General features: G+C 43.5%; 1 long non-coding RNA gene and 1 pseudogene across 1 annotated transcript; one reads left to right on the top strand and one right to left on the bottom strand.

The window, feature by feature from the left end:
- Positions 1–4,838: 4,838 nt before the first annotated feature.
- On the bottom strand, positions 4,839–9,212 carry LOC141206972 (uncharacterized). The gene is made up of 3 exons (XR_012277442.1): positions 9,147–9,212; positions 8,047–8,207; positions 4,839–5,148 (listed from the first exon to the last, which is right to left on the bottom strand). It is a non-coding gene; the product is annotated as an uncharacterized lncRNA (long non-coding RNA).
- On the top strand, positions 7,189–7,302 carry LOC141206974 (U2 spliceosomal RNA; annotated as a pseudogene).
- Positions 9,213–14,384: the final 5,172 nt, after the last annotated feature.

The raw sequence follows: 14,384 nt of genomic DNA, 5'->3' as shown, positions 1-14,384 counted from the left end.
TTCAGTACAAAAATTTAAATTCATATATTATATAGAGTCATTACAAACAGAGTGATATATTTCAAGTGTTTATTTCTGTTAATGTTGTTGATTATGGCTTACAGCCAATGGAAACACAAAAGTCATTATCTCAGTAAATTAAAATAATTAACAAATACACCTGCAAAGGCTTCCTAAGCTTTTAAAAAGGTCCCTTAGTCTGTTTCAGTAGGCTCCACAATCATTGGGAAGACTGCTGACTTGACAGATGTCCAGAAGGCAGTCATTGACACACTCCACAAGGTCCCAGAGTTCCAATTTTCATTTGGAAATCAAGGTCCCAGAGTCTGGAGGAAGAGTGGAGAGGCCACAATCCAAGCTGCTTGAGGTCTTGTGTGAAGTTTCCACAATCAGTGATGGTTTGGGGAGCCATGTCATCTGCTGGTGTAGGTCCACTGTGTTTTATCAAGACCAAAGTCAGCGCAGCCGTCTACCAGGACATTTTACAGCACTTCATGCTTCCCTCTGCTGACAAGCTTTTTGGAGATGGAAACGTCATTCTCCAGCAGGACTTGGCCCCTGTCCACACTGCCAAAAGTACCAATACCTGGTTTACACACAACAGTATCACTGTGCTTGATTGGCAGAAAACTCGCCTGACCTAATCCCCATAGAGAATCTATTATAGAGAATCTATAGGGTATTGTCAAGAGGAAGATGAGAGACATCAGACCCAACAATGCAGACGAGCTGAAGGCTGCTATCAAAGCAACCTGGGCTTCCATAACCCCTCAGCAGGGCCACAGGCTGATCGCCTCCATGCCACATTGCCGCATTGATGCAGTAATTGATGCAAAAGGATCCCAGACCAAGTATTGAGTGCATTTACTGAACAGACATTTCAGTAGGCCAACATTTCAGATTTTAAAAACATTTTTCAATCTGTTGTTATAAAGTATTCTAATTTACTGAGATAATGACTGTTGTGTTTTCATCGGCTGTAAGCCATAATCATCAACATTAAAAGAAATAAACACTTGAAATAGATCCCTCTGTGTGTAATGACTCTATATAATATATGAGTTTCAATTTTTGTACTGAAAACTGAAATAAAGTAACTTTTTGATGATATTCTAATTTAGTGAGATGCACCTGTATGTAATAATCTTTGCTTCGCTTAGGATCTTCATGGAATTTGAGAAAATCAAGGAACAAGCGTTAAAGACTCCTGAAACTAATGAAGATGTAATAGAGGAGATTGCGCTTGTGGAGCAGGCGAAGAATAAAAGCCTGGTAGAGCTAAAGTCCCGAATTGCTGTACTTACGTCCCTGGGTATAATTAGTGTAAAACATAATATATAGGATTATTCCGATATTTCTTGTGTCCTGGTTAATATGTATTTTTCCATATATAGGTCATGTCATACTAGCTATACTTACCAGTCCCCCTCCAGGTTTCAGTGATGAGATCCCCAACATGATCATGTGATTGCTGCAGCCTATCAGTGACTACGGTGGTAACCTGCTACAGCCAGTGATTGGCTACAGAAATCACATGTCCACATAGAGCAGGAAGAACACAAACTGATGGAGGGAACTGTAGTTGTGGAGCATCAGTATAATTTTATAACCTAAGTTTTTGGAAAAAATATAATTGGTGCAACCCCTGTGATTGTAGATGCTAGATACATTAATACAGAGTGAGTTTCATTTTTTTAATTTTAGGAGTGTCAGCGGAGGATGAGTTATCTTCTAGATGTTCATTTATTTGTACCTGAAGATATCATCCTGAACTCAACAGTGTTACTGTGGCCAAAAAATATCAACCCAGTGTTTGATGAAAATGTCCAGGTATGTGGGCTCATTTCTGAAAATGGGGTCTCGGGTGCCAGCCCCAATGAAGCAGCAGCCCCCTGCAGTGTCCAGGTAATTAAACGGGGCGCTCTGGGAGCGTTTTTTGATAACTGTTCCTTTCTAAAAGCTGATTGAAAACGGCAAGTGTAAAGGAGAGGGCGAGCTGCTGGGAAAAGAGAGACGCTTATGCTGGAACTGGAGAAACTTTTGCGTCGGATGGAAGAATTTGCAGAGTGCTCTGAGCTGGATATGATGCAGCAGGTATGATAGTCACAGGCTGTGTTATAGTTTTCCCTCTTCTTATTTTCATTACTTTAAGACTCTTTTCATATTTGTACAGATCCTTTTTACCCAAAACGCATCATGGTTGTCGTGAACGATAATTTTTTTGTGCAATACAAAAGATCATTTCACCCGACGATCAAGTGTTTGGCCATTCGTCGGTGATTGGCAGCCTATTTATACTGCACAATTATCCTTAAACGAGCGTTCCTGGGAAGTAGTTATAAAATGCTCCCTAACTCCGGTTTGGAGTTGCATTAGGCTTTTTTTATGTTGTTTCTTTTGGGGGGGTTCTATCCCTTTTTAAAGGCAAGAATCAAGAATATTGAGACTACAGCCAATAGTGTAACCTGAAGCTTCAATGCAAAATCTCCATTAGGGCCCCCAACTATTGCAGGTCTTTAATAGTAGTGATCTTCTCATATGAGTCAAAGAGACCTTTTGAGCCCCCCTTAGCTCCAGATGCAACTGCAACCCCTGCACGCACTGTAGTTACGCCCTTGACTGCAGCATTATTTTTGCTATGCAAAAAAAAACTATGAAAAAAACATAAACCCGACTGACCACCATTATCAGCCAGAACAGTCTTTATAGAGGCAGTCCCTAGTGCTTAACCTGAAGTGCAGTCAAACAAAGGCAGGTCAGAGGCAGTCGTCACACCTGAGCACTGGCGTATGAAAGCGTCCACTAGGCCTGAAACGCGTTGCATCCAATAGGCCTGAAACGCATTGCGTCCAATAGGCCTGAAACACGTTGCGTCCAATAGGCCTGAAACGCATTGCGTCCAATAGGCCTGAAACGAGTTGTTCCAATAGGCCTGAAACGCGTTGCGTCCAATAGGCCTAAAAATCGTTGCGTCCAATAGGCCTGAAAATCGTTGCGTCCAATAGGCCTGAAATGCATTGCGTCCAATAGTCCTGAAATGCATTGCGTCCAATAGGCCTGAAATGCATTGCGTCCAATAGGCCTGAAATGCGTTGATTCCAATAGGCCTGAAACGCATTGCGTCCAGTAGGCCTGAAACGCGTTGCGTCCAATAGGCCTGAAACGATTTGTGTCCAATAGACCTGAAAGGCCTGAAAGTTACACCTCTGACATCAGCTGTCTATAAAGTGGAGCATATAGGAGTCTGTATTCTGCAAATGAGAAGTAAAGTTCACCGGTGAGAAGTCAGTCTCATACTGTAACTTGTGACTGTCTAACTCATTTTCTTTAACGGAGGCAGTCCGGTTCACCCTTTACTTATCTGTGTTTATTGTGCCTGGTTTCAGTAAGTGACAGATGTGAGGACTGTACAGAAGCGAATAGCAGACGCAGAGGAGGCGGTGGCTTATATTAACAAAGAAGAAGCACTGTATAAATGGGACCTTACAACATACCCTGAGCTGGATTCTTCAAAAGTCAACATCGAACCTTACCAGAAACTTTTTGCACTGATTTACAAATGGCAAAAAACTGAAAAAAAGTATATGCACCCCATTGGGGAATTCTGAGTTAACTCTTGGCATGCCGTTATTTATTAACACCAGACGTGATCTGAAGTGGAGAGTAAATGGCGCATTTAAACAAGCTGATGATCATTCCCAATTATCAGCCCATGTAAATGTGCCTGTAATCACCCGATGAACAAGCAAAACACTAATTCGTTGGGAACGAATCATTTATGGCAGCAAAAATCATCTTTATCTACAGCACTTCGCCCCTTGTAACCTTATAGGGACAAAGTATATCTAATAACCAATCGTTCTGTCCCCATCACTGTTCTTCGGTCCTGGAAATAACCAAGCGCCAAAAGTCTTGCATATATTACAAGGGGATTATGTGTTATTAAAGGGCTGTCCGGCCTTGGGGCACAAGTCTGCAGTCACTCCATGTGACTGCAGTCATGTGAATCCTCACAGCATGTGTACTGTGCGCGTAATAAGGATTCTCCAGCATCGGGAGCACAGGCATGTGACAGCAAGTATGTGATTTGCATATATACGGTCACATCCCAACTAGACATATCCGGCCTTGCTCAATGCAAGCACATTGAGTGGAGCCAGACACGTCTAGTCGGAATGTGGTCTGAAGTATGCAAATCACATACTTGTGGTCACATAACAGCCCGTTCCCGGCACCGGAAAATCCTCGCAGTGCGTGCAATTTGAGAATTTAAAAGTCTGCAGTTACATAGACTGTAGACTTGTACCCCAAGGCCGGACAATCCCTTCTGCAAAATAGGAGATAAATGTATGATCGGTAGGGGTGCTCTAACCACAGGGTCCTCCAGTAATCCTGAGGACAGAGGTTCCAAAGTCTGCTGTGTGAATGGAGTGATCGTGCGCATGCATAGCCAGTGCTCCATTCATGTCTGTGGGAGCAGTCATGCGCATGCATAGCCATCACTCCCATAGATGCACACATGCTTCATTCACAAAGCTGTATCTAGGACCACCGCTTTCAAAACTGCTGGGGGCTGCAGCAGTCAGACTCCCAGTGATCAGACATTTATCAACAACCTTGTGGATAGGTGATTAAACATTATTTATGGGACAACCATAGCCATAGATGTAGAAGAGAAAAAAAGCAGAATAAACAGTAATAGATGAGCTAAAAACATGAAATTTATCAAAATATGTCTTGAAAAATCTCACGCTTCCAGGTGGATCGACGGCGCTTTCCTTGACCTGAACGGAGAAAGCATGGAAGCCGAGGTGGACGAATTCCTCCGAGAGGTCTACAAGATGATGAAACTGTTTCAGCAGAAGCAGAAGACGTTAGAAGAGGAGAAGAAAAAGGCGGCTCAACACCGGACACTGTCTGAAGATAAGGATTCGGTGGACGAGGAAAAGAAGGAAAGCCGCATAGTTCTCATGTGTTCTGCCATCACCGAGCAAATCAAGGCTTTTAAGGTAGATGCATCAAATAATGGATATATCAGTAATCTGGGCCCGGTTTGCTGGAGCGCGCTGTTACCTCCCAATCCCAGCCAACTTTAGCACAGTGGTTACTATCGAGACAGCAGCGGTGGTCGGTCTCCTAGGCAACGATCTGTAAACAAAAGAAAAGTCTTAATATCTCAAGAACGGCTGCAAATGTCAAGAAGCAGTAAATTGCAAAAGTGCAGGTTTTTACAATATCTATGAAGATGGGAATAACCCTTTAATTCATTTTTGTAGCCGTAATCCCGGGACACTGATTATGATTGACTCCTTTTCAGGAATATATCCCTCTGGTGAGCATCCTTTGCAACCCATGCCCCTCCTATATATCCATCCTGGCCTCCATGTGTCCAGCCTGCCCCCCTTCATATATCCATTCTGTCCCATATATCTATATATATCTATATCTATATCATATATATATAACAGTTTTGATTTATATATATCCATCCTAGCCCCCCCATATATGCATCCCACCCCACCCCATATATCTATCCAGGTCCCCACGTGTCCAGCTTGCCCCCCTTCACCTCCATGCGTCCATCCAGGTCCCCACGTGTCCAGCTTGCCCCCCTTCACCTCCATGCGTCCATCCAGGTCCCCACGTGTCCAGCCTGCCCCCCCTTCAGCCCCATGCGTCCATCCAGGTCCCACGTGTCCAGTCTGCCCCCCCTTCAGCCCCATGCGTCCATCCAGGTCCCACGTGTCCAGTCTGCCCCCCCTTCAGCCTCATGCGTCCATCCAGGTTGCCACGTGTCCAGCCTGCCCCGCTTCAGCCCCATGCGTCCATCCAGGTCCCCACGTGTCCAGCCTGCCCCCCCTTCAGCCTCATGCGTCCATCCAGGTCGCCACGTGTCCAGCCTGCCCCCCCTTCAGCCCCATGCATCCATCCAGGTACCCACGTGTCCAGCCTGCCCCCCCTTCAGCCCCATGCATCCATCCAGGTCCCCACATGTCCAGCCTGCCCCCCCTTCAGTCCCATGCATCCATCCATGTCCCCACATGTCCAGCCTGCCCCCCCTTCAGCTCCATGCGTCCATCCATGTCCCCACATGTCCAGCCTGCCCCCCCTTCAGCCCCATGCGTCCATCCATGTCCCCATGTGTCCAGCCTGACCCCCCTTCAGCCCCATGCGTCCATCCATGCATCCTGGGTAGGTGTTTATGCCCCTGCATCCATCCATCCTGGGTAGGTGTAAATGCCCCTCCAGCCATCCATCCTGGGTAGATGTATATGCTTTTCCATTCATCCATCCATCCTGGGTAGGTGTATATGCCCCTCCATCCATCCATCCATCCATCCATCCAATCTATCTATCTTTCTATCCCTTCCTTTCTGAGATAAGCTGCAATAATGCATTTGTCCTTTGCTACACCTTTGCACATACGCCATATACCTAATCAGTGGCCTTGTTATCAGCTGCTACTCTTTTAATTCAACTGTCCCATCAGTTGGGTGTTGCTGAGTACCACGCATTTAAAAAAAATGTGGGGCCGTTGCGATTTCTTTAGTGAAATGCTGGCTCCCTCTGAAAGAGCACTGACTTCTTTAATTTTCTATCTATGGATGAAAAAAAGATAAAAAAAAGTTTGGTCTGAGATGTTGTTTTAAAGTGCTACCTATGTCTGTCAATCAGAGCATCCTATTGGTTTTCACCCAGGCAGATAGATTGCTTGCAATAGATGTAATGAGTGAATGGAACAATGGAATAATGCAAGAGAATGGGACAATGGAACAATGGAATAATGCTAGAATGGAAGAATGGAACATCATTGCACATGTCATAATGGGCTCCTAGCCTTTATCTGGCTGTGCTTCGGCAGTCAGCTACAGTCTGCAGGGAGCCTGCAGACTAGGAAGAAGGTGGACCGCCGCTTGTTTGTTCACTAATTAGTTATCCTCTCCCCATCCCCTTGTCTGCAGGTACATGGGACATTGGGGGGGAGGGGAGAATGTTTGAAAATAGGCAGACTCATGCAGATTAAAAATGCATGCGTGGGCTGCAGCTGCAACAAGCAGTAAAGTTGTGGGTTTTAAGATGTCTATTGATGAACAACATGTCCTCCTAAGGGGAGTCTTTGTCCCTATCCCTACAATGGGTGCATTCTTGAAGCCAGGGTGCAGTCATAGGCCAAAACCAATTCAGGTTATCGCTTCTCGGCCTTTTGGCTAACATCAAGTGTAGTATCTGTTCTCATTTAGTATATGTGCTTAGCTTTTACCAATATATTGCATTGCAATGTTATCTATCTATCTATCTATCTATCTTCCCGGCTGCTTGTTTTCCCTCTATCCACACCCTCCTCTTCTTTGATTGACAGCTCTGGCTTCATAGAACCAGAGAAGGAAGGAGACAGAGGTAAAACAAGCAGGTGGGAAGGTGTATATAAAGGACTGGCCCACGCCGTGATCCACGGAGCGCTTGTACTTGGTTTCAACAGTCATTCTGTGCTGACAGTCCCTTTAAAATCAGTGTTTCCCAAACTCCAGTCCTCACGGCCCCCCACAGGTCATGTCTTCAGGATTTCCATAGTATTGCACAGGTGAGAGAATTCCTGATTCCTTGATGATACTTTCATCACATGTGTAACACTGAGGAAATCCTGAAAACCTGACCTGTTGGGGGCCATGAGGACTGGAGTTTGGGAAACACTGCTTTAAATGGAGCGGTGCTGCAGTTTTATTATTCAGCAATTAGCAGGATCCCCCAACAATTTCTTAAGCAATGAGAAAATGCAGTCCCTAATGATGTCCTCTGACAATAAGCGGATGACGGACAGCAGATGCATTGGGTTCTGCATTTCTTGGAGAATGGGATGGGGCAGCTTCTGTCTTCTCAGTGATACAATCAGGAAGGAGATGCAGCGTGAGACATGACCTGTCTACATCTTTGATCTGATCATCAATACAGAGGGCTGATTGGTGAAGACAGAGGGAAAGGCTAATAAAATTATTAAAAAAAACTTCGTTTTTCGGCTGCCACTTCCTCTGGGGTCAGTATGCCAACCTCATTGACTTCATAGCACTTGCCAGAGTGGGCAGACACGATTTATTGCCTTTACACACGTCACCTCCACACAGGGCGATGCTGCTACGACGCCTCTGTAGTGATCAAACGTTGAGTCAAACAGCAGGGCTTTAAGAGGGCTGCCCTTTTCAATCTTGGGACTAAAACACAAAAATAAGACATCCTGTTAAAGGGGATAAAGGTAAGTAAACCGCGTTCAGTCCAGAGTGATGAATTCCAAAAGACAAAGTTTATTCCGCCATCACATAACGTTTCGACCTGTTATAGGTCTTTATCAAGTATATACAAAGACATAGAGGGATACTGATCCCCTTTAAGGAAAATCAGTGGCCAGAACCCTTTAAATTCCCCTTAAATGGTCCAAAACTGAAACTGTGGGAACAATATAATCCACTTAGGGTTCAAACTTACAGTCAAGGGTTTGATAAAATTATCTACACCCTTGTGTCTCCAGAAAGCATAGCGTACGTTCACGTGCTGAAAATGCCGACCAGTGCTGGAGTGAGCGGAGGTCCGCAGCTTGTGACACTCCTGCTGTAGTGAAACTACAGGTCCCAGCAGACTGACGGTCTCTCATCAAGTTATGCTGGGAGCCGCAGTTTCACAAATAGTGCTAGAGGATCCATGTCAGAAATATGAGGCTGCCACTAGGGTTTCTCCCACAAATATGTAATCGGACGTGGAGCAGATCTGCACGTGGATGAGCCATATTCTCTATCTGTGAACATACTACTCCTTCACTCAGATTCTAAGTGGTTCTGCAGCGCATCTGTGCAGAGCAAGCTGTCAATCAAAATCCGGGCCGGGTTTACAGCCGTCACCCCTGATATAGCGAGAGGTGCTGTGATCCAAGACTGTAGCCGCTCCGTGCACAACGATGAGTGAAGGCCGGCGGCTGCAGGGAGGAAAGAAGTTAATTTTCTCCCGGTACCTACACTATCAATAAGGCGGCCGGGCAGCATTGTAACAATATTTATCTGCAGATTAACCCTATACCTGCAGGTACATAGCATTTTCCAAGGTGACAGGTTCCCTTTAATAAAGAGAAGATGGATAGAGCCGCATTAGTCCGTACTCACGGTGGAAGCCTCCTGACAACTTCTTGAAGAACACTTTCCACATTTGTTCCAAGCTTCCCCGACATCTAATAGAAATAAACAGAGAAATGAATTTCTTAATACAGTTTAGAACTCGGCTACAACGAATCAGAAGAAATGAAACCTGTTTGAAGCTGACAAGCAATCAAGCCCCTCCGTAAGCCACACAGAACATGGCTACTTATGTCATCTGCAGGTGATTAAAGGAACCTGTCATGCTGAAATGGTATAAGATCTGTAGGGGATGTTGTAGAGCAGAGAAGTTGATCAGACTGATAGACATATCTGTGGGAAGAGAGTCAGCAAAACTGGCATTTTATGCAGTGAAAAGTCCTGCCGTATGTACACTAGTCCAGTGGGCTGTCCTACTAAGTGATTGACAGTTCCCTGTATGACCATGCAGGCAAAGATAGCTGTCAATCACTAGTAGGACCGCCCACTGGACTCATCTGTACAAACAGCAGGATTCCACTGAATAAATTGATACAGGAAAAACATCTATCTTTGTACCGTATTAGCCAGTAGATAGAAGAGTATTTAGATTTGAGAGTCCTCAGTGGTTGATACCATCTTTTCCGTTAGCCATTAAAAGGTAACAAATTGCAGGCTTTCCAGACTACTCAGGTCTCAGGTCTGCCTGATGAAGAAGCCGGAGTAGTCTGGAAAGCTTGCAATTTGTTACCATCTTTTCAGTTAGCCATTAAAGGTATCAACCACTGAGGACACTCAAATCTAATGAATAAATTACAATTTATACTGAATCTTCTCCCACAAACCTATATATCGTTCTACTCAGTTTCTCATGGATAAAACCTGTACATCTGAATGGGGCTTTAATGTTGTTATTACAATCATGTAACCGCAGATCACAAAATCTTTCATATGATCATTTTTTTAACACCTAAAACCCCAATGGATATTTATGTTTACTAAAGGATTCCTTTCCCATTCTTTTGGCAGCTCTTCTTTAGGTATGGACACAGACCGGCATCCGGCATAAAGACATCTGGAGACTTTTCCTTTTTCTGGGATATTGGATAATCTTGTTCATTTCTAACGCTTTAAATCTTTCAAATTCTTTCTGAAAAATGTATCATAAAGGGACTTTCTCAGGTCAGTTTTGCTTGTGGTTGTGTTACCATTATTTGTGCCAAATGTATCAAAGTGTTGCGCGATGTTTGATAAATGTTTATGTAGCACTTCCATCTATCTTTATTTATTTTACTCACTTATAAAGCGCCATTAATTTCACAGCACTTTACAGACATTATCATCACTGCCCCCATCGGGGCTCACAATCTACATTCCCTATCAGTATGTCTTTGGAGTGTGGGAGAAAACCGGAGAACCCGGAGGAAACCCACGCAAACACAGGGAGAACATACAAACTTCTTGCAGATGTCGTCCTTGGTGGGATTTGAACCCAGGATCCCAGTGCTGCAAAACAACAATGCTAACCACTGAGCCACTGTGTATCTTTATCCACTTTTAACGTCACCCGTCGTTCTTAGACCTGTGTGGCTTACCAAGCCCAATTTCTAAAAGTTGTAAGAGTGCTGTAAAATAGGAAGCTGCACATTTTTGCGCAAAAATTATGCGTCACAAAAGTTTTTTGCTTTTTTTTAACACCAAAAATTGATGTCAATTCCTCGCTACATTGCCCCTTTTCCAGCCACATTTTGTAGAAAAAAATAAAAAGACAAGGTACAGACAGCGGAGTTAAATTTGCCTACAGGAATGATTTTGATCTGGAGCGCATCGTACCCGGATACAGTCACTAGCGGGAACGTCAAACATCTTCTCAATTTGTTTCTCCACCCTTTCCGGATCTGCTTTCTTCAAGTCTATCTAAAAGCAAAAGTATAAATACTAATTATTTATCAAAGCTGGACAACATCTAGAAACCATATAAGAAAACTGGCTTAAAATATAGTGTGAACAAGAGTTTAGGGAGAGATGTACAACTGGCACTGGCCTATAAAAGGGATTGTGTAATCGTACAAAACTAGCAAAAATGTAAAGCGCCTGGAAAACAAGGAACGTGCAATTTACCTCTTAGTAAAATCCTATGCTTTCTCAAGAACAGAGGAATTTTAATTTCATATTTTTTTAATCAAATAATTTTTATTGAAAAACTCCAACTACAAATATTCCATCTTTCAAATAACATACATGACATAGTAATTCCATAGTAAAAATATGAACAAAGTATCTGAACTTCAATTCCCATAACCCACCCTAAACCCAAATCCCAACACTCCAGAGAGAACCATTTTCAGAGCAGTTCTAGAATAACGGACTATAGCATTCGTAGAAGGGGAAGAAGATAAAAAAGTGACTAACAAAGGGGTAGCAGCGTTTTAATGTTATCATTTACAGCTTGATGCCTGAGCCGGGGAGTGCACGCTGAAAACTGTTGCAGGCTGCTGTAATCACAGGACACAAGCAAACAGCATGGCATTTCCTATCAGCAGGGAGGAAGTAAAGGGAACAGTAATGAAAGTCTCCTCCTACTCCGCTCCATATTGAAATGAATAGTGTGCATCCTACAAATGAGATGCATACAGCAAACAATTGATTTTCCATACATAGGTTTTGAGTTGACCACTGGATATACACATGTGTATCACTAATTACCAGAACTGGAAATCGAAAAAAAAGACGAGCAAGTTTGGGGTGAATCCTGCCTTCATTACTGCTCAGCCGCTCAGAGGGATCGGTACTAGGAACAGCAGGAGTGCCGGCGATGTTCACAGATTTACCTGCTGCGGGACTGAAGGAGTCTGATCGTGCTCGGCTCGAAGCTTTTTACCTTGTTTACGACAGGAATAATTGAAAGCTGTGCTTCAAAGGCCAGGAAGAAGTTTGTCACCGTCTATTAGAAAATAGACAAACTTAGGATAGAAACAATATGAACATATACCCTGCTATAAGTAAGTAAAAAGCAATAGGAAATATATATAATATAGGGTACTTAGTAAACATGTTGTTTGATTAAAAAAAAGCCATCCCACCAGCACCAAGGTGTACCCAGTCAGTTATGTGAAGTGTATAATAAAATACACTTTAGTACAATATTAGTATCTTGTCCCTTTAAATCTGCAGCTACTTCTGTCAGCATGGTAACTGCATTCATACTCGGCCAATAGGATTGCTCGGTTTGAATTTGAAGAAAAAAAAAAAAAGTTCTATATGGTCAGTTTGTTCCATCTCATCTGAGTATGAAGACAGACACCTGCGATCAGCGAGATTATAGGTATAAGACGTGATATAATATAACGGACGGAGCCACATCCCATCACACGCACTCAGCGACCACAACTGACAGGAATCAGCACATTTATCAGAGGAGAAGTCATTATTCCCCAACACATGATAAGTGACAACTTCTAGATCTGCTGGGAACCCAACTAATCCCTGCTAGTACCTCCCCGGACCACCGCTCCATTCATTCTCTATGCAGGAGAAAGCGGAGTACAGCGCCCCCCATAGAGAATGAACGGACCGGCGGTTGAACATTTGCACTTCGCTCACTTCTATCTATAAGTGCTGTTCTGCTGATTGGGTCATAGCGGCCAAACCCACCGATCTAAGAGTCATCACCTATCCAGAGATCAGTGAGAACTTGTTCCAACTAGACATCCCCTTTAATTGAAGAGATCACATATCTAACAGCCAATCCTATTCATTCCCAATCTTCCCTGTGCCCAGTAATGCCCCTGGGTATATCGCCAATATGAGCCAATCACCAAACCCTCTGCTGACTGTTCCCCATGTTTTATAGATTTTGGATACGTTTCTACAAGAGAAGATCTCAGCGGCCTCCATGGGGATGGGTTACTCTGCCAGCGATGGAGCAGGTAGTATCCACCAGCCTGTGATATCTCACCTTCCTCCATATTCTGCTGTTACATGCGTTTCTTCAGCTTTACCCCTTCCCAACAGAACCAATTGATGTTTTTTTTCTGTTTTTTCCTTGGCTTTTTCCAAGGGCTATAACTTTTTCATGTCTGTCCACATAGTGTGAGGTCTTGTTATTTTGTAGGATGAGCGGTACTTATAAATCCCACCATTCATTTACCACATAGTACTAGAAAACGGGAAAAAAAGTCCAAGTGCAGTAAAAGTGCGAGGAAAAAAAAAGCCTGACCCTGTTTTTCTGGGAAGGGTTTTAACGGCGCACATTGTGTGGTAAAAATGACCTGGTGATAGGATCCTACTCCTCAGTGTGATTACAGCAAGACCAAACTTCTCCAATAGTTTTGGCAAAAGAAAAAAACTTATTTTTGATGGTGTCACCATTTTTTCTGAGACCCGTAACATTTTCATTTTTCGGGTTGATGGAGCTGTGTGGGGGCTTATTTTTTGAAGGGCAAGAGGACTTTATTGATAACATTTTGGGACACATATGACATGGTCATCGCTTCTTACAGGATTTTCTGTAGTATTGTGGCGAACGAAAAAAATGTAATTTTGTCTTTTTGAATTTTTTTCTGTGTTCACTGATCGTTTGTTTTTTATATTTGGATAGATTGTATTTCTCTGAAAGAGACCATACCACAAATGTGTATATTTTTATTATCTTTATTTTTAGTGGGAGGTGAGCTGAACGTGTGGGGTTTTAATATTTTAAACTTTTTTTATTTTTTTTAATTTTCACTGCATTTGTATACATTATCTGATTGCTTGTGCTATATACAGCGATACCACAGTAATGCTCCATATAGCAAAATCACGGTCTTCTTTACAGCCCAAATGAAGCTTTATGATGACAGGCACGGAGGCTTCAGCAGACCCCCGGATGTCATAGCAGTCCATCTGCGCCCTGTGATCGCATCACAGGAGCGCCGGTGGGCGCATGGAACGATGCGTCCCAATGCCGGCGCGCTGTTAATGCTGCTGTTAGAGATTGACAGCAGCACTGAACAGGTTAACAGTGGTGAGCAGATCTTCGCTCCACTCGCAGCTCTTAGAGGCAGGTCCTGGTTGTTTGTCACAGCCATTATCTGCCATGTACGGGGCGAGCTGACTCTGCTCCATACACCCGCTACTGACTTATACCATACACGCACGGCAGATATTGGTAAGGAGTTAAAGCGGTTGTCCAGATTTGGGGTCATTTGTTTTTTTTACTTTAATGCAAGTATTTGGGGCTAAAATTGATTTCTGTAATTGAGTTTCATTAAAAATGTTGCCTTCTGTAGCATCTGTGCTGCACTG

Source organism: Phyllobates terribilis, unplaced genomic scaffold (genome assembly GCF_046119375.1).
Source record: "Phyllobates terribilis strain yellow unplaced genomic scaffold, ASM4611937v1 Scaffold_155__1_contigs__length_4435156, whole genome shotgun sequence".
In the NCBI taxonomy this organism is placed as follows: domain Eukaryota; kingdom Metazoa; phylum Chordata; class Amphibia; order Anura; family Dendrobatidae; genus Phyllobates; species Phyllobates terribilis.
The sequence above is the reverse complement of the archived record's forward strand: the minus strand, read 5'-3'. Positions and strand labels throughout refer to the sequence as shown.